Source organism: Eublepharis macularius, chromosome 5 (genome assembly GCF_028583425.1).
Source record: "Eublepharis macularius isolate TG4126 chromosome 5, MPM_Emac_v1.0, whole genome shotgun sequence".
In the NCBI taxonomy this organism is placed as follows: domain Eukaryota; kingdom Metazoa; phylum Chordata; class Lepidosauria; order Squamata; family Eublepharidae; genus Eublepharis; species Eublepharis macularius.
The window spans coordinates 117,336,574-117,360,051 of record NC_072794.1 but is presented as its reverse complement, the minus strand read 5'-3'; the positions used below and the strand labels follow the sequence as shown (position 1 = coordinate 117,360,051).

The 23,478-nt window shown below is 43.8% G+C and overlaps 1 long non-coding RNA gene across 1 annotated transcript in view; it reads left to right on the top strand.

The window, feature by feature from the left end:
* LOC129329732 (uncharacterized) overlaps nt 1–23,478 on the top strand; it is a 56,053-nt gene that overhangs the window by 23,330 nt on the left and 9,245 nt on the right. The window contains exon 3 of the long non-coding RNA XR_008597015.1: nt 11,851–11,941. This is a non-coding gene — a long non-coding RNA (uncharacterized LOC129329732). The remainder of the gene's footprint in view (nt 1–11,850; nt 11,942–23,478) is intronic.

Here is a 23,478-nt window from a genome sequence, read left to right as displayed (position 1 = left end):
CCTCCCCTCAAAAAGAGAAAAAAAACCAGTGAGTCTAATCAAAGCCCCCCACAAACAAAAGCCCCCATACATAACAAAAAAGCAGGTTTTAAAATGCAGGTTTTAAAATGCAAACTAAAAAAAAAACTGACAAAAAAAACCTGACGAAGAGAACTGTGATTCTCGAAAGCTTATGCTACAATAAAGTTGGTTAGTCTTAAAGGTGCTACTGGACTCTTTTTGATTTTGCTACTACAGACTAACATGGCTAACTCCTCTGCATCAGTGAGTCTAATGACTCTCAAACCAGTCCTCTGGGTGCGGTGCAGTCCTAAGGTGCAGCAGCAGACTCGGAAGTCCTCTAACCAAGTACAAGTCTTGGCAGTCACAGTCGAAAGCAGGCCAGCCAGAGACATAGCCCAGGCTACAGAGACAGAGAGGCAGCAGCAGTGTCTCTCTGTGTCTCCAGGCGAGAGCAAAATGGAGGCTGACTGAGGCAAGCTTCCAAATTTAACTCCTTGCAGAAGTTTAAAAAAGGTACTCTCATTCTTGAGAATCCCATTGGCCAGAGAAGAAGAGCCGCTGCAAGGATTGGCCACTCACTCCCCCCTATCCCTTTCCCCTTCCCTTCTGCCTCTGTCTCACTCCCCCCTCCCATCTGGTTAAAAAAGGTGAGAAGTACTCTTGGGGAAGGGAAAAGCTGTACGTAGTCAGATATATAGGTTGGACTTCAGGAAAGCAAATTTTAACAAAACTAAAAGTTATGCTGGATAGAATCCCATGGTCAGAAATATATGAGGAGAAAGGAGTTCAAGAGGGGTGGGAGTTTCTTCAAGGTGAAATATTGAAGGCACACTCACAAACAATTCCTATGAGAAGGAAAAACGGGAGGAGCCTAAAGAAGTCAAGGTGGCTCCATAAACAGCTTTCCAATGAACTGAGAAATAAAAAAGATTCATTTAAGAAATGGAAGGAGGGCTTTATAACCAAGGATAAATATAACCAATGCTTGTAGGGAGAGCATTAGAAAAGCGAAAGCTCAGTATGAGCTTGGGCTGACAAGATATGCTAAAAACTACAAAAAAAGGTTCTTTGCTTATGTTCCAAGTACAAAAAAGAGTAAGGACATGGTAGACCCATTGCAGGGACAGGAAAGTGAAATTTCAACAGACAGTGAAGAGAGGGCAGAGCTGTTCAATTCCTACTTTTCCTTAGTCTTCTCCTGCAAAGGAAATGGTCCTCGACAATAACAAAACACATGATGGGGGAAGGGAGTTACAGCCTAGGATCAACAGAAGCATAGTGTCCAGATCATGCAAAGCAATGATAACACTCCATTCTGCTCTGGTTAGACCTCACCTAGAGAATTTTGTTCAGTTTGGGGCACCACAATTTCAGAAGGATATAGACAAGCTGGAAAATGTCCAGAGGAGGGCAACAAAGATGGTGAGGAGTCTGGAGACCAAGTCCTATGAGGAAAGGTTGAAGGAGCTCGGCGTGTTTAGCTTGGAGAGGAGACGACTGAGAGGTGATATGATAACCATCTTCAAATACTTGAAGGACTGTCACATAGAGGATGGCATGGAGTTATTTTCCACTGCCCCTGGAGGTTGGACCAGAACCAATGGGTTGAAATTAAATCAAGAGTTTTCGGCTAAACATTAGGAAGAACTTCCTGACAGTTAGAGCAGTCCCTCAGTGGAACAGGCTTCCTCAGGAAGTGTTGGGCTCTCCTTCTTTGGAGATTTTTAAGATGAGGCTAGATGGTCATCTGACAGCAATGCTAATTCTGTGAACCTAGCTAGATCATGAGAGGGAGGGCAGGAAGTGCTTAGTTCTGGCGGCCCCTTCTTATATGCCCAAATTAAGGCCAATTGCAACCTTGGGGTCAGATAGCAATTCTCCCCAGGCCAATTCGGCTAGGGATCTTGACAATGATTTGCCATCTTCTGGGCATGCAGTAAGGGTCACTTCGTGTGTGACTTGACTCTTGCTTAAGGCAGTTTTTATATAGTCATATGTCCTTCATTGTTTCTTCACTGTTCTTTGAGCATTTTCTGAACTGGCACAGAATAGCAACTGCACAGGAACAATAATGAATATGAAAAATAAAAAGGGTGTGCCTTTGCGTGACTAAATACAATTTCTAGTAGGTGCAGCTGCTTGAACCAGTTTGTGAATACATTGAAATTTGCCTTTTATGAACATTACAAGTAACTGTAAGAAAGATGGTGAGGTAAGAACTTTATGGTAGGAAAAGATGGACGTCCATTGGGAGGTAGAGTCCAGTCAGAGACTGGATCTAAAATAAAGTACAGATTGCATCAGGTGTTAGCGAAAGGTTTGAGGCATAGCTAGGGATGCCAGACACCCACCAGGGGCAGAGGATTCCCCGCCCCCACTTACCTAGCCACTCCCCTGTGGTGCTGCATGCTCCTGTGCGCTGCAGCCGCCTGGATTGGACCCATTTTGGCCTGGATCAGGCCTGGATTGGGGCCGCTGCGGAGCACAGGAGTGCTCCTGCCCTCCACACCAGCCCAAAACATGCCCATTTTGGGCTCATTTCAGGCCCATTTTGGTGCAGATTGGACCTGTTTTGAGACCCTACGGAGCACGGGAGCGCTCCTGCGCTCTGCAGCAGCCCAAAATGGGCCCATTTTTGCCTGGATCGGGACCGTATCGGGCCACTGCGGAGCACAGGAGCACTCCCGTGCTCTGCAGCGGCTCAAAACAGGCCCAATCTGTGCCAAAATGGGCCCGAAACAAGCCTGGTCTGGGCCGAAACAGGTGCATTTGGGGCCGCTGAGGGCAGGAGCGCTTCCACGCTCCACAGCGTCCCCAATACAGGCCCCTGCAGAGCATGGCCGTGCTCCCAGGGGCCATGTGATGATGTCACTTCCAAGAAGTTGCGTTATCGCACTTGCGGGAGCCCACAGGTAAGTGCCAGGCCCCAATCCCCTGCAGCGAGATTGAGGGAGCCTAGTAACCCTAGGCATAGCCCATTCAACACAGCTAGTGCAGAAGATGCAGGCCTAGTATGCAAAGGCTGAAGAATGAGTTCACATGAAGGAGTATTTTTTGTAGTGGTAGATGGACTATAATACAGTATATTGGTGGTGTAGGGCCATATTTCTTTCCTATGCTTAAAAAACAAAAGCCTCCCTGTAAAGAACAGATCAGGCTCGAACCTCCTTTCTGTGCTGCTCTTTTTACATGCAGAACATTTTTCACACGGAAAAGCATTCAAAACCAGAATGCTTTGCCTGCAGTCTGAAGCAATCCGTTCCAGTCTACCACTTCAAAATTCTTTCACCTCATTCTGCGGAATGTAGATCAGGCCCCAGTTACAGGATGAACAATCTAGATTCTCAAGACTTTTCAAATACAATGACATCAGTACTATTAGCTACCATACTAGGTCTCTCAGAATAAATATAAATGTAGTGTTAATTCAGCTTTTGAGTGTGCAAGGAAGACCAAATCTGCCCTTTCTGTTCCCAACACAATTAAATTTCCACTGACGTTTAGTGTCAGTCAGTGCTATTTTATATGTTGCCCCAATTATGACCACTATTGGAGAACCAAAGTCAGAAAAAAAGGAAAGGAGAAAGAATTACTCATATAATACTTTACAAATGTTTTGTTCTGTTTCTTAAGCTGCTGATGATTTTCCTGTTCTTGAATTGCTCTCTACAGTGAGATAACAATTTCAGTGGCAATTTCTGTTGTCTTTGTTCACTTTCTCTTGACTAGGGTAACTTCTTAAATAGCTTCCAGTTAGATGCTGCAGAAAGCATGCATGTAAGTATGCTATGAGGTATAAAATTCTGCTGCTTTCTTAAAGCTTTCAGTCCAGTTCTGCTCTGTGTGTGTGTGTGTGATCAATATCAGAATTTATCAATAGCAGAAAGTATAAAAGTGCACATAACAGCTATTGCAGTGGTTCCCAAATATTTTGCTAATGAAAAATATACACCAATGAAGTCTTGTTTTGGTTGGAAAGCTTCTGTCAGGCCCACCCTAGTTTGCAAGTCATACATTCTCTTGTCCTTTGAGCTGGATTTCTCCCCATGCCTATTAATTGTAGCCTGTTGATAGGCTTCTAGAATCTATTCCTGCCCCACCATTCAAGGTTATAACACTGAACTAAGAGTTCCAGAACTTTTTATTTGAAATATTTTATTAAGAACAAAAGTTTTTTTTCTGTTTTCAACTTACATCTAAACTATGTCTTTGTGAAATGCAAACTTTTAAACTCTAGGCCAGGGGTGGGCAATTGTTTTGGCTCGGGGGCCACTTTGTGGGAGCGGAGGTTAGCGGAGTGCCGCACCTTTTAAAATGATTGCATTCATTAGTTAACTTTGCATTTCAAAAAAGGTATAAATTGTATCATAAAAATCAATAAATATAAATTAAATAAAATAGTGGTAGTTTTATTCAATTTATTTATTGTGCTAATTTCATATCATCTATAGCTGTAAGCACATTTAATTTTAGAATCAGTTTAATGAGACAAATGTACCCTATCACACTTTTCTACTGTCTTGGCGGGCCACAAAAAACTCTGTAGCGGGCCGCATGCGGCCCGCGGGCCGCAATTTGCCCACCCCTGCTCTAGGCAAAGGTAAATGACCCTCTGCTAATTATCAGGATATGAACAGGAAAGGATGCCAGGTGATCTACAGGCAGGGGCTTGTGAATAGCAACCCATAACATGTTTATTACATTACCGCTGTGAGGTGTGTACTGGAATTAAAATATTTTTTCCCTTAGGCCCAGCAAGCAGGTTGAAAAAGACTTTATCTGTGACCTGAGCATGATTTCACACTGGTCAGAGCTCTTCTTGACTCTCTTGGTCCATCTGCTGAGGGAACTAAGAGACAAAAACACCCTGCCTATGTATTTGTTAGCTATTGGATACTCCCCTTCCCCAGCAAAATACTGTAAGCATGAGGATATTTTGATTTTGGGCATGCTGGTTTTTTTAAAAAAACTAGAATCTCTAGAATGCTTTGATTTGTGTTAAAGTAATGTGATGAAGCACGAGTTGTATTGTCAGGATCGTGTGTCAGTAATAGCATAATAACGTGTGCTAAGTGAACCCGACTGTTCACTCTTTCTTGGATCGGCTGAGGTAGTTTGGATTCTAGAATCACAGCAACCAGCAAGTATGAGGTCACCCACTAAAAATTGCCTAATGGTTCACAGGCTACATTCTGACTGTACCTGGAATAATGGGTCAGAATTTCTAACACAACAATACATAGTGGAAGTATTTATCTGAAGGATTTTCTGCAGCACCCCCCCCACACACACACATATACACACCTTTGTAAAGAGCTATTAATCGTTGGTCTCCCTGTGCAGTCCCACATGGGACTGCAGACATGCAGGCCTGCCTATTCAGAGGGGTTTTTAATTTGAAAATCACTAGGGGGTGTCCTTGCCTCCCATTGCACATGCACGGCTGCTTCTCGCTGAAAACAGCCCCTAGGGATGCGGGGGCGCCCCTTGCTATCCTCAATTCCTATTTTTCTGCCGTTGGAAGAGGTTCTAGCTGATTGAGGAGAGGATAAGTACTCTTTTCTCCTTACCTTGGGAAGCAAACATTTTTGGAGTTGGAAATGTCAGAGAAGGCCCTGTTCAAGCACTGCATTAAGTGCATTGCGAAGATGACAAAAACCAATGGGCATTCTCTTTGTTTGATGTGCTTGGGGGAGTTGCACGATACCTAGTTGTTCAAGTATTGCCGGAGCTTTACCACAAAAGCCCAGGCAGAAAGAGCCAGCTGTTTAAAAGCATCTCTATGGCAGAGCGCTCTTGAGGCTGCAAAACAACCAGCAAAGGCGAAAAAAGCGGCCCAGACCGGTGGTGCCAGCACATTGGATCTGAAGACCCCATCGACTCCAAGACCCCCCTCAACTCCAAGACCAGGTACAATGGGCTCAAAGAGACCACGGAGCTGAGCATCCTCGATCTCACTCAAGGCACCCAGCCCATCGGATCCAAACCCATTGGGTTTGAAGATGCCTCGGAGTTGCAAACCATCCATTTCCTTCAAGGTTGCCTTCCTTCTGGATCTGACCCGAATACACTACTCAGGCTCGGAACTGAGATCACCTACTTGATCGTAACCGATGGCTGGAAGCCGACAGTCAAAGTCAAAGGACCCAAAGACAATTCCAGCACCAACAGTGATGCAACTGGATCCAAGCGCCAGGGAAGGAGAGCCAACCAGGAAGAGAAAAAAGAAAACAAAACATCTGTCTCTACAAGAGTCACCCAAGGCATCTCTGAGAGAATGATGGGTAGAGCAGGAGGTCCAAGTGATCAACCCTCTGCCTACACCTGAGAGCCAATTTGGTGTAGTGCTTAAGAGCACAGGACTCTAATCTGGAGAGCCAGGTTTGATTCCCCACTTCTCCACTTGAAGCCAGTTGGGTGACCATGGGCTAGTCATGGCTCTCTGGAGCTCTCTCAGCCCCGCCCACCTCACAGGGTGTTTTGTTGTGGGGATAATAATGACATACTTTGTAAACCGCACTGAGTGGGCATTAAGTTGTCCTGAAGGGCGGTATATAAATCAAATGTTATTATTATTACTTATTATTCAGCTCACTCAAAGTCGTTTTTGACCCATTCTAGATTGTGGTCTGCCCATTCCTCAGAGGAAGAAAGCAAAATTCATCATCGGAAGTAAAGCTCCCATCATTCTTCGAAGGAAGAGCGCTATTACCCACGTGGTGATGAAGCATGGTACCACAGGGAGACAACCCATTATGGCATCGACACAAGGAAGGCTTTGGTTGTTGTGGGTTTTCCGGGCTGTATTGCCGTGGTCTTGGCATTGTAGTTCCTGACGTTTCGCCAGCAGCTGTGGCTGGCATCTTCAGAGGTGTAGCACCAAAAGACAGAGATCTCTCAGTGTCACAGTGTCACAAGACCACGGCAATACAGCCCGGAAAACCCACAACAACCATCATTCTCCGGCTGTGAAAGCCTTCGACAATACAAAGAAGGCTTTCTTCATGGATGTGATGGCTAGAGAACCATCACTGGTACCACCAAGGAGACAGCATTCCTTCTCAAGCTCAAAGATGGCTTATCACCTGTTGGAGCTAGACATAGAGGCAGATCCTTACCAGGAACAGCATAGTCCTACCACACCATCAGAACCGTCTCCAGATGACACTGTGGGTGCCACAGAAGAGGTGTCACCTACAGATGATTTTCATTCTTACACTGAACAGTTGATGAGAATAGCCAGAGCTCTAGAGATAGATATTTCCTTGGTGGAGCCCAAGCCAAAAGATAAAATCTTGCAGCATCTGTATTCTGGTTCAACCTCTAACGTTGCCTTCCCAGTAATAGAAAGATTTGTGGAGATGATGAATACGCTGAACCTGAAACCTGTGTCAGCACTTGCCACTACAGAACAAATGATGATGTCTGCCCACACTTGTCGGTTCACCCCCCCCCCCTTAGTTACGGAGGAAATGAAGGCAAGGCAAAGGCAGGGCACACACTCGACGTCATCCAATAAGGAAGAAAATTAGACGCGCTAGGTAGAAAGATTTATTCACCTGCTGCACTAAACATAAAGATAGCGAACTGTGTGGCGATGATGGGAGCTTACCAGCTCTTCCTGTGGAGCAAGGCTTTGTCCTTCCACACGAAACTGTCAGAAGACGAAAGACCATTAATAAAGGTCATCCAAGAAAAAGCGGTGAGATTGGCACGTCATCAGATAAACGTCAGTCGGAATGTAGCAGACACTTCAACGAGAGCCATAACATCAGCCATTGTCTTGAGAAGACACGCCTGGCTGAGGGACACCGCACTTCCTACAGAAACAAGGAACAAACTGGAAGATTTACCCTTCGAAGGGAAGACTTTATTTTCCAAAAAAAGGATGAATATCTTTCACAAAAACAGAAGGATAGGTTAACTGCCCATTCCTATGGAGGCCTACCACTGACTCAGCAGGGACAAGGAAGAAGTCATTACAAACAGTCGCAATACAGGGGAAGATCATACAGATTTCAACCCTACCAGCAATACACGTATCCTATGCAGCGACAGTACCAAAGTACCCAGGGGAATTTCTCCAGAAGGAAGTAAACCCACAGATCGAGGCAGGGGCCACAGCCTCATCATTCAAAAGATTAGAACAAGGGCTGGAACCCATTTTGGGGGAAAGGCTACATAGTTATTACTCTGTTTGGTGAGATATTACTACAGATGTTTGGGTTCTCAAAATAGTTCATGATGGTTATAAAATTGAGTTTGAAAGTTCCCTTTTTAAAAATTTTTATTATTATTATTATTATTTTATTGATTTCAAAAAGAATACATACATATACACATAGACATCACATCAGGGGATATCAAGCACAACTTTGTAAGAAATCAACAGCGATGATAACAACAAACTATGTATTATACTCATTTTCCATCTCTACAGTTCCTTCTTCTTTATATCTTGTTTTCCTTATCCGAAACCTAATTTTCCTGTAAGTCTACCCTGCTTATTTCCTGTAGGTATGAGTTTGAAAGTTCCCTTTGTCTGGGTCTTCCTAATTTCTCTGAGTCTCAAACGTCCCTCAAGTTGGGAACAGAACTTAAGACATTGATAGATAAAAATGTGGTATGGAAAGTACCTGTGGGGGAGTCAGAATTAGGTTCCTACTCCAGATTTTTCATGATGGATAAAAAAGATGAGGAACACAGGCCAATACTGGATGTATGTGGACTTCATAAGTTTCTTGTTACTCGTAAATTCCACATGACCACCCTGCATACAGTCATGACACTGATTACACCAAACTGCTGGTTTGCAATTTGGTGTAATTAGTGTATTTCCACATAATCCATACATGAGATAGGAGGTTCCTGAGGTTTACTTATGACAAGGCAGTGTACCAATATCATGTCCTACCATTTAGTCTTTCTACAGCACCCCTTGCTTTCACTAAATGCATGGCGGTAGTCATTGCTTACTTAAGGACACAGCATTGTTGTATTTACCTTTACCTCGATGACTGGCTGATTACTGGCCAGTCTGCAGAAGATGTAAGCAGACAAATTCAGATAACTTTGTACACATGTCTGTGGTTAGGTTTATTTGTGAACCAGAAAAACTCCAAGTTGATATCAACAAGAGAGGTCCAATTTATAGGGGCGATCTTTGATGGCATATCAAATAAAGCCTTCTTACCTGCAGAGAAAATAAAAGGGTTAGTTGGGAATTTTTTCAGAGGTGTCGCTTTCAAGAGGCAAGAAAAATTCAGACCCTTTTAGGATTCATGGCATCAACCACGGCTGTGGTCCCATTTGCTCAATTGAGAATGAGAGAACTACAATTGTAGTTTATCTCAGTATTCCACAGTGAAAGAGACTAACAAGATAAGAAATTTAACATCCCTAGGGAGCTTGTAAGATCATTGCAGTGGTGACTGTTCGATGAACATCTATTAAAGGGGTTGCAGTTTGGACACACACTAGCTGAGGTGTCAATCACTATGGATGGGAGGCATATTGTGGAGAATTGTCAACCCATGGGATGTGGGGTCAAACTGAGAGGGAGCCTCATATTAATCTTTTTGAATTAAAAGTGATCCATTATGCCTTAATTTCATTTGCAAATGTGGTAAGAGGGAAGTCTGTCCTAATCCTCACAGAGAACTCAACCGTGATGTTTTATGTCAACAAACAAGGGGGCACTGCCTCCACAAGCCTGTGCAGAGAAACCATAGCAATTTGGACTTGGGCAGTAGATCACGCAGTGTGGTTGCAAGCAGTGCATATATCAGAGGTAGGCAATATAATAGCGGACCATCTCAGCAGATTGGGAGGTGAGTCCCATGAATAGTCTATAAAGGATTGCTACTTAGACCATATCTTTTCAAAATGGGGGTTTCCAGATATAGATCTGTTCACATCAGAGGACAACCGAAAAGCCAGCTTATTCTGCTCAAGGGGAGGCCAAGGTTAGGGCTCTCTATGAGCAGAACCACAAGTGACAAAAGGCACAGATTGGACACTTGTCAGCTTCCCTCAAGTTTTGATGGGAAATGTAGGCATCCTAGTCTTGCAGCTTGGCTCTCCGACTGCTGTCCAATGGACTTTTCAACTGTCACTTGTCCAACATTCCGCCAAGCTGCCTACATTTCCCATCAAAACTTGAGGGAAGCTGACAAGTGTCCAATCTGTGCCTTTTGTCACTTGTGGTTCTGCTCTAAGAGACGCATTCCAACTTTACTGGTCAGGCCATTTCTATTATGCATTCCCACCAACCATGTTACTAGCCAGGGTAGTAAGCAAACTGCAGACAGATGGCACAAGGGGGATTGTAATAGCATCATACTGGCCAAGGCAACCCTAGTTCCACAGGTTAATGAGGTTGCAGACTCAACTATACCACTTACCAAGGAACTGGACCTCCTGTTGTGGGAGGGAATCCTTCATCACGACATACTGAGACTCAAAACTGACAGCATGGTTAGTCGTACTGATGAAGCTGAAGCACAGATCATTTTAAATACTAGAAGGTTGTCAACTAGACAGTCATATAACCTAAAGCAGGAAAAATTCAGAGTGTGGGTAGAGAACAAAGGCCTAAGTGCTACCGATTGTACACTAGCTACGGTACTGGAATATTAACTGGACCTTAAACAAAGAGGCCTGTCTAACTCATCAGTTAAAGTTTATCTGGCTGCAATTTCAGCATTCCATGCCCCAGTTGATGGTAGAACAGTGTTCTCACATCACACTTCAAAATTGTTTCTGAAGAGCCTGAACAACATATGTTTCCACCGGCCAAAAGACTGCTTCCACAATGTCACTGCAGTTGGTTTTGACAAAATTATTAGCAAAACTGTTTTTTTTTTTTTTAGAAAATTTTTTTATTGGGTTAGAACCTTATTATTTTTACATTACAATCAATTTTCCCGTAATTTTTCATTTCTAACCCCCTCCCTTTCCCCCCCTTTTGTTGACTTCCAACAGCTTTCCCACCCTCTGTCCCTTTTCCCTTACTTCTATTAAATTCCTCTGTCTAAAACAAATATACATTCTCCATTATATTAAGCAGTACATCTTTAACTCCTTTACTTATTATACACCCAAACTGTACGTCTTTAGATAAACAATTTATCCCATTTTCCAATTTTGAATATTTCTGTATATCCTAAACCTATATATCATAAACCATAAAAATTTCCCACATTTAAATCAAACAATTTGATTTGTTCTCTATATATTACTCATTTCATCTTTTTATGGTAATTCTATATAACTCATCACATAATCAATCAATTTAACTCTTCTGTGCATTCAGTTTGGTGCATATAAATCTTATCAAAGAAAGAAAATATTGTTAATTACTCAATCGTCATGTTTAAACCTTATCATTAATTATTCTCTATCAATATTCTATCAATTAACCTATACATATCTATATATATCTCAATCAATTAATCTAACTGCTTATAAATTCACATTTCTCTATTAGCAAAACTGTTTGAGCCATTAGCGAAATGTCATTTGAAATTTTCGTCAATGAAAGTTGCGCTGCTAGTGGCAGTCATGTCAGCAAGGAGAGTGAGTGGGTTTGCTTCGTTGTGTGAACTCACCTTTTCTGAAAATTCACCCAGAGAAGGTGGTATTAAGAATGAAATTGGACTTCTTACCAAAAGTAGCGACAAAGTTTCACGTGTCGCAGAAAATCGTGTTGCCTGTTTTTTTCTGTAACCAATTGAATGAGGCAGAAAAGGCGTTACATATGCTTGAAGTCAGGAGAGTGATTCTGTTCTATATGGATTGCACTAAATCCTTCAGAGTAGATTTTCAACTCTTTATTTGTTTTTCCAGGCCTAACAGAGGAAAGAAAGCTAGTGCTCAGACAGTAGTGAGATGGGCGGTACAGGGAATCACAGAATACCTCGATGAACAACAGTTACAGGTAAGTGCAGCACTGTTTTTATACTACATCTTAATGAAAAACTGTTCCCAAACTGAAAATCTTTTGTGGCACAGAATTATTTGCTGGCATTATTCATTTCTGAAGACAAACTGAGTTCAAGCTGTATGTTTCTATGTTATATCTCCTTTTGCCTGGCTATTTTCCAGTTGGTCTACTCATTCTCCAAGTGTTTAAGGCAGTTTCTTACATTACCTGAGTGGCATGGTTAACGGCATAATAAAATGTAATGATCTAAAACCAACATGAATTTGTTTTTATTTAACTTGAACCATTTTTAGAAATATTTATATATTTTAATAAGTGTGACTTCATCAAGCAGACCATACAGGAGTGGTACATGATGTGCATTACCAGAGTAGTCGGGGAAGCAGCCACATTGAAGTTGCATAGATCCAAAGGAGTTAGCCGTGTTAGTCTGTAGTAGCAAAATCAAAAACTCTTTTCGATTGAAAATATTTCTTTTTTAATAATTTAAGAACTGTCTCAAAGAGGCATTGGTGGGAAGGGGTAATAATAGGTGGTATGTTATAAAACCAATGACAGAAGGCCGGACAGCTTAGACACTGAATCCACAGTTGGATGCCTTTATCAAAAGAGAGATGCCTGTTGGATTGGATGCTGCTTCTCACCAACATTAAATTACCTATAAACCCTTTCATGTTTTTTCATGCTTGCTGGCAGGTTGTTTCCTCCAGGAACTATGCATTGAAAGTCCTTAGGAGGCAAGTGGGAATGCTAAGTTAAGCTTTCACTTCACATTTCTCAATGGCTTATGGCATTTCAGCCACAAACATGCAAACAAAGCGCATGGCCCTTATATTGCATAACCTCTCCAGCTGGTTTTATTTCAATTAAAGAGGGGGAAAATGAGGTACTACAAATTAGCTGTTGCAAAACATCTTACGTGGCAGCATGATGATTTGCATATGTGGTAGGAGTCCAGGAAGGCAGCATTGCCCAGTTCATGTTGACATTTTACATGCCCTTTTAAGGACTTGTGGGGGAGGGAAGAAGGCAGAGAGAAATAGAATAGACAGCTTGCTACTTTTGTTGAAAACTAAGAAATAAAGCATTTGGTAATAACTGATTTGCAACATAAAACTGAACATGTTTCACTGAAATTGTTTAGTTCTCTTAAAATACTGTCTGTCTGATGAATGTTTTAAATATAGCTTGCAAGTACCTTTTATACCAACTCCTGTACAAATAAAGAGCTGGATAAAAACTCTCTGTTATGCCAAATGGAGATTGTTCATGCCAAAAAGTTTAAAGCCATAACCCACTTTCCTTAATATGCTTCAAGAGGGCACTAGGCTTGAAATACCTCCAATACACAAGCATTTCTTTTTGCCTTCCTCCTCCATTTTTTTTGTTTTATAAAGCTCCCTCCTAAAGTATTCTAGCTTCTTGTCATCTGCGTCAAACAAAAAATTCTAGTTCCAGACCAAAATTTCTAACTACTGGCTTTAAAAAATTTTTGAAAGATTTTTAAAAAGTTAGTTCTTGTTTTATCTCTAAACTTATAAACCAATATGACATTTGTATGTTATTTTTCATTAGCTTTAAATTCTCTGTATTGCATACTATTTCTCTATGAAGTTCCGTAGAAATGTTCTGTGAGGCTTATCCTGTATTTTTCAAATAGCTAAAATACCAAGTATGAGTACTGTATATTCAAGTACATGTATCTAAGTAACCGGATTGGGCCAGGATTTAAAAATAGCCATTTAAAGATTCCCTGTGTAGTAATGGGATTCATTTGTACTGCATAGTTGGGTTATGCTTGACCTGAGAAGGATAAAATTCCATTTCTTATGAGAATGCTGACTGTTTGGGTGCTAGACAGAATTGATAGAGTGGCCACATTTCTCGGGCATAAAGACAAAATACTTTTGTTACAACACCTTTGAAATCTATTCAAACAAGATAATCTGAACGGATAGTGTACTAGATACTAAGTTTTATTAGGGGAAATGAATTTCCCCCTACTTTCCGAAGTAGGATGTGAGCCCCAGCAACAACAGCATTTCCAAAAGCAATAGTTGTGAGAATTCAAAATCAAAGTCCAGTGATAAGTAATGGAATCCCGAGGCAAAGTTCAAAAGGCAATCCAAGGTCTCAGTCCAGGGTCAAATAACATATTGCAAAGGCGAAATCCAATGGTAAGGCAACAAGGTTTCAAGAATCAAGCAACACACAAGTCAGGCAACTGGTGGGAGCATCAGTAAGACTGTAGAGAAGTTCATCCTACAGTGGCTCTAGCCTCGCTTATAGCCCTATAGGGCATTTCCCCTACAGATGATGTTGCATCCCATGCTAGGCTCCTTTCCACAAGCTGTGTCAGCTCCTCTACTCATGAGGAGTAGTGGGGCCCAGATCATAGAAGATCATAGAGTTGGAAGGGGCCATACAGACCATCTAGTCCAACCCCCTGCCCAGTGCAGGATCAGCCTAAAGCATCTCTGACAAGTATTCATCCAGTCTCTTCTTGAAAACTGCCAGTGAGGGGGAGCTCAGCACCTCCCTAGGCAGCTGATTCCACTTTTGAACTACTCTGACCGTGAAAATTTTTTTCCTAATATCCAGCTGATACCTTTGTGCATGTAATTTAAGACCATTGCTTCGGGTCCTACCCTCTGCTGCCAACTGGAACAGCTCCTTGCCCTCCTCCAAATGACAGCCTTTCAAATATTTAAAGAGAGCAATCATGTCCCTCCTCAACCTCCTCTTCTCCAAACTCAACATTCCCACGGCCCTCAGCCTTTCCTTGTAGGGCTCAGTCTCCAGACCCCTGATCATCCTCGTCGTTCTCCTCTGCATGCTCTCGATTTTGGCCACATCCTTTTTGAAGTGAGGCCTCCAGAACTGCACCCAATACTCCAGGTGCCACCTGACCAAGGCAGTATAGAGAGGGGCTATGACCTCCTGCGATTTTGACGCTATGGCCCCTTTGATACAACCCAAGATGGAATTAGCCTTTTTTGCCACCGCATCACACTGACTGCTCATATTTAGTTTACAGTCCACTCTTACCCCAAGATCCCTTTCACATATACTACTGGCCAGAAGTGTATCCCCCATCCAGTATTTGTGCTTCCCATTTTTGTGTCCCAGATGTAATACTGTGCACTTGTCTTTGTTGAATTGCATCCTATTCACAGCTGCCCACTTCTCCAGAGTATTCAGGTCTTGTTGAATTTTAATTCTATTTTCTTGGGTGTTTGCTACTCCTCCCAATTTGGTATCATCAGCAAATTTAATGAGCAGCCCTTCCACTCCTTCATCCAGATCATTGATAAAAATATTGAAAAGTACTGGGCCCAAAACCGAGCCCTGCAGCACCCCACTGGACACCTCCCTCCGATCTGATGAAACGCCATTGACCACGACTCTTTGGGTGCGGTCCTCTAACCAGTTCCCTATCCACCGAACTGTCCTATAGTCCAGTCCACAGTCTTCCACTTTGCCCATCAGAATGTCATGGGGGACCTTATCAAAAGCTTTACTGAAATCCAGATAAATCACGTCAACAGAGTTCCCCTGATCCAGTAAGCTGGTCACTCGATCAAAGAAGGAAACCAGGTTGGTCTGGCAAGATCTGTTAGGAACAAAACCATGCTGACTTCCCCTGATCACTGAGCGGTCCTTCAGATGCTTATAGACCGAGCCCTTTAAAATCTGTTTTAATATCTTCCCAGCAACAGAAGTCAGACTGACCGGCCTGTAGTTTCCCAGGTCATCCTTCTTCCCTTTCTTAAAGATTGGGATAACATTCGCTGTTCTCCAATCTTGTGGCACATCCCCAGTCCTCCAGGAGGCCTTGAAGATGATGGACAGGACTTCTGCAAGTTCTCTAGAAAGTTCTTTCAGCACTCTTGGGTGCACCCCATCCAGCCCAGGGGATTAGTATTCATCCAGTGCAGCCAGATGCCTCTCCACAACCTCTCTGTCAATGTCAACTAGCCACTCAAGTGTCCTGCCACATTTTCTACTATCTCTAGATGTTCCTGAGTTCTTCAGGGAGAAAACAGAGGCAAAAAAGTCATTAAGCCTGTCTGCTTTTTCTCTGTCCTGCATCAGAGTTTCTCCATCTACTCCCAACAGCGGTCCAATTGCCTCTTTTACCTTGTGTTTGCTTCTCACATATCTGTAGAAGTTTTTCTTATTGTAGCAAGCCCACCTGGCCAGACCCAGCTTGTAGTGAGCTTTGGCCTCTCTGATGGCTGATCTGCAGTACCTAGTAACCCTCATATACTCCTCTTTAGAGGTCTGTCCATCTTCCATTTCCTGAACATTTCCTTTTTCTCCCTTAGCTTATTCTGGAGCTCTCTGTGCATCCACATTGGTTTCTTGGAGCCCTTACCATGTTTCCGTCTTGCTGGGATAGTGAGGACTTGAGCTTGCAAAAGCTCATGTTTGAGAAGGGCCCACCCTTCACTCACTCCTTTTCCTTCCAGCACACTCCCCCACGGAATGACTCTCATCAAGCCTCTGAGTTCATTGACCCTATGAAAATCTAACCTACGAGTCTGGCTACGAACTTCCTTGGCCCCCCACAGCAACTGGAATTCAAGGAGGACATGGTCACTTCCCTGTAAGGTCCCCACCACCTTCTTCTCATCTACCAATTCTTCCCTGTTGGTTAATATCAAGTCTAGTATGGCCGAGCCCCTTGTAGCTTCCTCCACCTTTTGAAAAAGGAAGTTATCGGCCAGGCAGGTCAGGAAATTGCGTGATTCATGACGCTTTGCTGAGCCTGTCTCCCAGCACACATCGGGGAAGTTGAAGTCACCCATAATTACAAGGTTCTGATGTCTGGATACTCTACCAATCTGTTCAAAGAGGGCAGCATCCGTTTCTTCTCGCTGGTCAGGTGGTCTGTAGCAGACTCCAACAATAATACCCTTTGTTCTTCCTCCCCTTATTTCTTCCCATATGCTTTCCACCAGGCTGTCTTCCCCATTCTCCATAAGCCCTCTCCTCACATACAACGCCACTCCACCTCCTCTTCTACCCTTCCGGTTTTTCTTGAACAACTCATACCCATCCACTAGCACATTCCAGTCATGGGAATCATCCCACCAAGTCTCAGTAATTCCTACTATATCGTAGCCCTCTGTTTCAATAGAAGCTCAAGCTCTTCTTTGTTATTACCCATACTTTGGGGATTGCTATATAGACACTTGTAGCCTTGTACCTTTGTTTGACCTGTCCTACCCAGGTGGGTCCCCACTGTTTTCACTTCGTCATTGAAATCGCCATGTCAATCGTCCCCTTCCCCTTGCAGCATCAGTTTAAAGCTCTCCTGATGAAGTTCTCCAGGTTCGTTCCAAACGTTTTCTTCCCTGCCCTTGAGAGGTGAAGCCCATCATGTGCTAGAAGGCCTTCTCTAAGAAAACCTATCCCATGGTCCCAGAACCCAAAGCACTCCTGCCAGCACCACCATCTCAGCCAACAATTCACCTCAAGTATGGTCTGCTCCCTGCGTGTTCCTCTTCCTATGACTGGACGGATAGAAGAGAATACCACCTGAGCCCCCAATGTCTTCAACTGCCTTCCAAGAGCTTCATAATCCTCTTTAATTCTTGCGACAGTATTCGCAGCCGTGTCATTCGTTCCCACATGAATCAGCACAAATGGATACTTATCAGCAGGCTTGATGAGTTTCGGCAGCCAGTCAGTAATATCTTGAATTCTGGCCCCCGGGAAGCAAATCTTCTCACGGAATAGGGGATCTAGCCTAGAGACATGGCGTTCCATACCCCTGAGCAAAGAGTCCCCAACGACTACCACCTTCCGTTTTTTTCCACTTCCGTGTGGCCCCATGTCCTCTGCACACCCTCTTCCAGATCTTTGCGGTTCTCTGCACACCCTCTTCCATATCTTTGCGGTTCTCCTTCCACTCTCATCTCCGTCACCATCTCTAGCACTTCAAAACGATTCTTGAGCTCAAGTGGACCAGAGCATCTTCTTCGTTGGCATCTTCGGGTTTGTACCATAGATCTGAGAGTAGGCTCAGAAGGGAGATCGACTCTTTCTTCTCCTCCTTGACTTTTCTCTTCTTGGCTGTGCAGAGCCCCCAGGCTGTTGTCAATAAAATCCTCTCCTTCCTTGATCTCCTGAAGGGTGGTGATCCTCTCCTCCAGGCTCTGAACCTTTTCTTCCAAAAGTCTGACCAGCTTACACTTCTGGCAAGTGAACTCCGTCTTCTCTTCTGAGAGGAAAACTAACATGGCACACTCCATGTAGGTGACTGCGAAGGGGGCTTCAGTAGACATGATTGCCTTCCAAATATATACCTAGAGTACCAGCAGTACGAGTTTACCAGCAGAATTTTGGGTCCCCCAGGCAGATCCCCAGGCCAAGAGCCCTTTAGCTCTCCTCTGGCGAGGAGGAGTCTTTTGTTTCAAAAGGTCACTTCCTGCCTAGCCCAGCAGGGCCCCAAGACACTAGGGGGCGGGGCTTGTAACCAAGAGCAACAGCAACCAACAGCAAACAACAGCAATTCACACAGACCCCAACAGCCCCACACAGAACTTAACCAGAACCACTCTCTAGCAAGCTACACAGAACCCACTCACCCTCAGCTTCTCACACAGTAGCTAGGAAAGGCAAAAGGCAGAAAGACAACAACCCCTTACCTTCTAGCAGCAGCTCTCCACCATATGCTCTTGCCTCCGCCCAGGTGCTTTCCACCACCATGTGCCATCAAGTCGCAGGAGGACCACACAGGTGGTCCTCCTCCTCCAGAGACTCATCTTCTTACGTGATACCAGGTGTATACATGACACCTTCCCTAAAAAAGCATTGCTGAGGGCAGGGCTTTTTTTTCAGCTGGAACATGGTGGAACGGAGTTCCAGCACCTCTTGAAAATGGTCACATGGCCGATGGCCCTGCCCTTGATCTCCAGACAGAGAGGAGTTTAGATTGCCCTCCGCACCAGTGGCGCGGAGGGCAATCTAATCTCCCCTCTGTCTGGAGATCATGGGGTGGAGCCACCGGCCATGTGACCATTTTCACAGAGGGCAATTTAAACTTTAACCCCCCCCCTTGTTCCAGCTGACCCAAAGTGACGTCATTGTGCAGTCCTGAGTTCCACCACCTCTTTTCCCAGAAAAAAAGCCCTGGCTGAGGGTCACTGTCACATAGAGGAAGCCCTCTAGGTCAGCAGGTTCCAGAAAGGAGAGCAAGATCACCTTTCGGCTGTCAGCAGAATGTAAATAAAAATCCAGTCCATTGCTGTTCATGATGGTGAAAAGTGCCATCAAGTCGCAGGCAACTTATGGCAACCATGTAGGCTTGTCAAAGCAAGGTAGTTTGCCATTGCCTCACTGAGTAAGGACTCTGGTCATCTTGGTAGGTTCCTATCCAGTTACTAACCAAGATCGACTCTGCTTAGCATCCAAGAGCTGATAAGATCAGGCTAGCTTGGCTCATCCAGGTCAGTGTGGTTGCTATTTATGGGGCTTGTCATTTACCAGTTTCAGAGCTGCTTTCTCTATTAGTTCATGTGTATGTCTGTGCAAATAAATCCATTTGGTTCTGTATAATGTCTGTAAGATTCCTTCGTCAAAGTTGTCCTGTTTGAATGCGGCAGTTCCAAGAAAAGCAGAACAAAAATGATGTGTAGAGCACAGCTAACACAAAATTTGTAACAATGTTTAGTACAGAAAAAAAATAAAATAGTGAATGCATTACTTCTACGTGTACCTTGAATATTGCAATAGTAAAAAAAGATTTGTATTTTCAAAGACAATCCTCTGATTGTTTAGTTGTATTAACCTATGAATATTATCTTGGTTTGTTACATGAATGGCTAACCTAGTTTGTCCCCTGACCTTTAGAGGCATCCCTCTGAGCACATCCCAAGTGCAAACACAAAATACCACCACCAGGATCTTTGGTTCTGTGTATACCAAGGTCTATTGGTAGAGACTGTACGTGATTATTGCGGGGGGGGGACCCCACTTACATTAGAGAGACTGAACTCTTGACCCTCCTCAGTTACACTCAATACAATGGGAAATTAACATCACCTGACCAACATTTGAGAAACCACACAATTCTTGGGGGATAAGCACGAAAATGTTTACTAGCTCAAAATAGACATAAAATAGACATACACAGGAATGCGAATGAAAGCAATAATCACAACCCAAACTATTACTAGCACAGAACATCAGTGACAAAATCAAAATTTCAGCTTCCCATTTACTAGGCAGATGTAATCACCTCTGAGGCTTGATCAGGAATATGTACAATATCAAAGGCATGGTTACTGAAGCAAAGATTAGGAAAAATATAATAAAGAAAATATAAGTGAAGATTGGAACATTAATCTGAACAAATTCCATGAAATCCAACAGGACAGTTTCTACCATACACTAACTGATTAAACCTAGGTAGCTATTAATATGGTGTGGATTTGTGTCTAAACGTATAAATGTGGGTGCAAAAATAAGACCATATAACCTGTCTTGAAAAGATGGTGGAGATGTGTGCATTCCATATTCCTTAGTGGGAAAATCCCAGCAAGGGTGATACAAAAGCTAGGAAAGTTTAGCATCACAGGTGCTGGATAGGAAAGTAGCACCAGATACTTTGAAAGAAATGAAAACACATGCACACAGAGATTCAGGCTTACAGAATGTTTAAAAGGTAATTAAGAGTAACATAGAAGCTAACAGTAGAGATGTATAAACAGAACTCAGAGGCTGAAAGAAAAGGAGGAAAAGTCGTTTTCTAGGAAAGGGAAATTCAAGCTAGATACTTACAGGATGCTGAAGGAGACGGGTGGGGCAGGGAGCAAACAGCTTGAAAAAGGGGAAAGTGGAAAGCTAGCCAGTGGAACTTGGATAAGGGTGCAAAGAAGCACTCAAAAGACAATGATTCTCGGGGAAACCACAGAAGTTAAGGAGGAAAGCCAAAAGGAAAGAAAGAGGAGAACAAAACTGCCCTCAACAGAAAATTTATAATGGGAAAGCTTCCAGCTGAATAAACTTCCAATGGAAGAACTTCCAGCAGGAAAAAATCTTTGGCCAATAGTTCAAAGGAGTTACCTATATACCTTTTCAGATGATGCCTCACATAAATGTGTCTGATTAATGTGGACACAATGCACATGGCTCAATGACAGCTGGATCTCTTTACTTTATTAGGGTCATGATTGGCCTGAACCAGTATGTAATGGGGAAGCTAGAAAGAGGAGTGACTTTTGATTTACTACCACCCCAGTAAAGTGACAACAAAATGCTTCAATACATACACAGGGTGTTTGATATGTTTCACTCTGACACCTTAAACAATAGCATTGGGAGTCTTTTAAGTTTGAGAGAGAGATCCAGTTTTTCCTGAGAAACCTGAAAGAATGCATTTGCATTATGTACATGCATCTGTGTTTTTTTGAAATTTTAACCGTGAGCTTGAAAACGTGTTTTGAAGTGTAAAAGAAACATGTTACAGAATGTCGGAAGCCTACCTTGTTTATATCATTCAGAAAGAGCAAATTACCCTTTGTAAATCAAAATGAGCGATCAACCATAATGAACTTGGAACCTTTAAATCAAATAGAGTTCCCTGTTCATAACAGAGCTTGCGCAAAGCCCATTTTAATTCATTAATAAAACCATTTAACTGTCAAAGTTTGCTAGATTAATCTTCATGCAGTGATGTGAGGAATATTTGAATGACCGAGTGTATCTGTGTGGGGGGAAGAGATTCAGTGCATTGTGGCATTGCTATGGATTCTTCAGCGTTGCTGCACTTGCATAGTGGGTGTTGGCTGGAGCGTCTTCCCTACTTCTCTCAGTAATGGCACTTTGTGCTGGTTTCCTCCATGAATCTTTGCAGTCTTGTGGTGTGTGTGTGTGTGTTGTGGGGGGAATCTCAGCAAACATAGTCTGTCTCCCCTGATTCCTTTTCACATAAAGGTATAGTACCTTGTCCTCTAGAGGTTCCAGCTCCAAAAACACTCAATGTACATACTGTCCCTGCATGCAGACATAAGATAGCAAAACAAAATGGAGGCTGTGACATCACAGTATTAATTCTATCCAGTCCAGCTCACTTAACAGTTTTCAGCCTCTGTCTCTCTGTTATTGTCTGATCCTCTTTTTTAATATCATATTTCTGTTGTGAATTAAGTTTTAAAAATAGTTCATATGGTGAACTATTATGCAGTTGAGCTTTTTGAAATGAAGAAAGTATAAAGATAAATTCCTATTAGTGAGTTTTATAAATAGTCACAACTAGAGATGGGCACGATCCAAAAAAAAAATACCGATTAAGCCATTCGTGGATCCGGGCTGCTGCCGAACCCAGGCCACCGATTCTAACCAATCAAGTCCCATTTCCGATCCGGAATTGGGAAGGCCAAAGCGGGAGGGTGCCTCGCTGTTTCCAGCAATATAGGAATGGTGGTTGGTGGCAGCGGCTGTCAGGCCCAGCGGGCAGGGGGAGACGGTGATGAGCTGCCTCCCTTCAGGAAGGGAGGGGACATTTACACACACACACACACACACACTTAGAGTAGAGGGGGGGAGTTTTTAACCCAGCAACAAGCCGCCTCCCCTCAGGGAGGGAACATTCCCAGGGCCAGGTCTACAGTTGCCAGCGCCCAGGGCAACCATAGTCAGGCACGCGTGCACTCCTGGGTGACCCCGCCCATGCAGTGCGCTGCGGAGCTGGCGGCAGCACGAGTGGCTCGGCGGCTGCCCGCGCCATTCACCTGCCCCGCAAGACCAGGGGCGGCCAGCTTGCCCACGTGCCCCTCGTCCTGGGGAAAGGCGAACAGTGCAGGCGGCCTCCCAGCCTCCCGCGCTGCCTTTTGCCTTTCCCCAGGACAAGGGGTGACCGGCTTGCCCACGCGCCCCTTGTCCTGGGGAAAGACAAACGGCGCGGGCGGCCTCCCAGCCTCCCGTGCTGCCTTTTGCCTTTCCCCAGGACAAGGGGTGGCCGGCTTGCCCACGCGCCCCTTGTCCTGGGGAAAGATGAACGGCGCGGGCGGCCTCCCAGCCTCCTGTGCTGCCTTTTGCCTTTCCTTTGTGCCCATGGCTTCAGAACACCCCCTTCCCCCTCCCTCCCCTGGGTTGCTGCTCCGTGGTTGGAAGGAAGCCTGCTATTCAAGGAAAGCTGGGCTTCCATTCGTGTTTCGAGGGCGACAGAAGGAGGGCAAACACAGCTCATTCCTCTGGCTCCGTTGCCCCGGGAAAAATGTCATATATTTTTGTAAGGTAAGATCTCATTCAAAACTGGATTGGATATAGAATTACTTAATAGATCATCTTATGGACCACTTGTTACAAGAAATATGTAGGAAACATCAAATCTGAACATGAATTTAAACAAGATATATAACTTCATTATGTTGTGGCCTCTGAGTCTTCAGAGGATGAAGACCTCGGGGAGGACGACAGGAGTGGGACTATTCCAAGCCCCTCCAGAGGCAGCTGCTTGGAAGACCAGCAGGGAATGGAGCAGCAGGGACCCTTGCCAGAGCAGGTTGAGGAATCCAGGG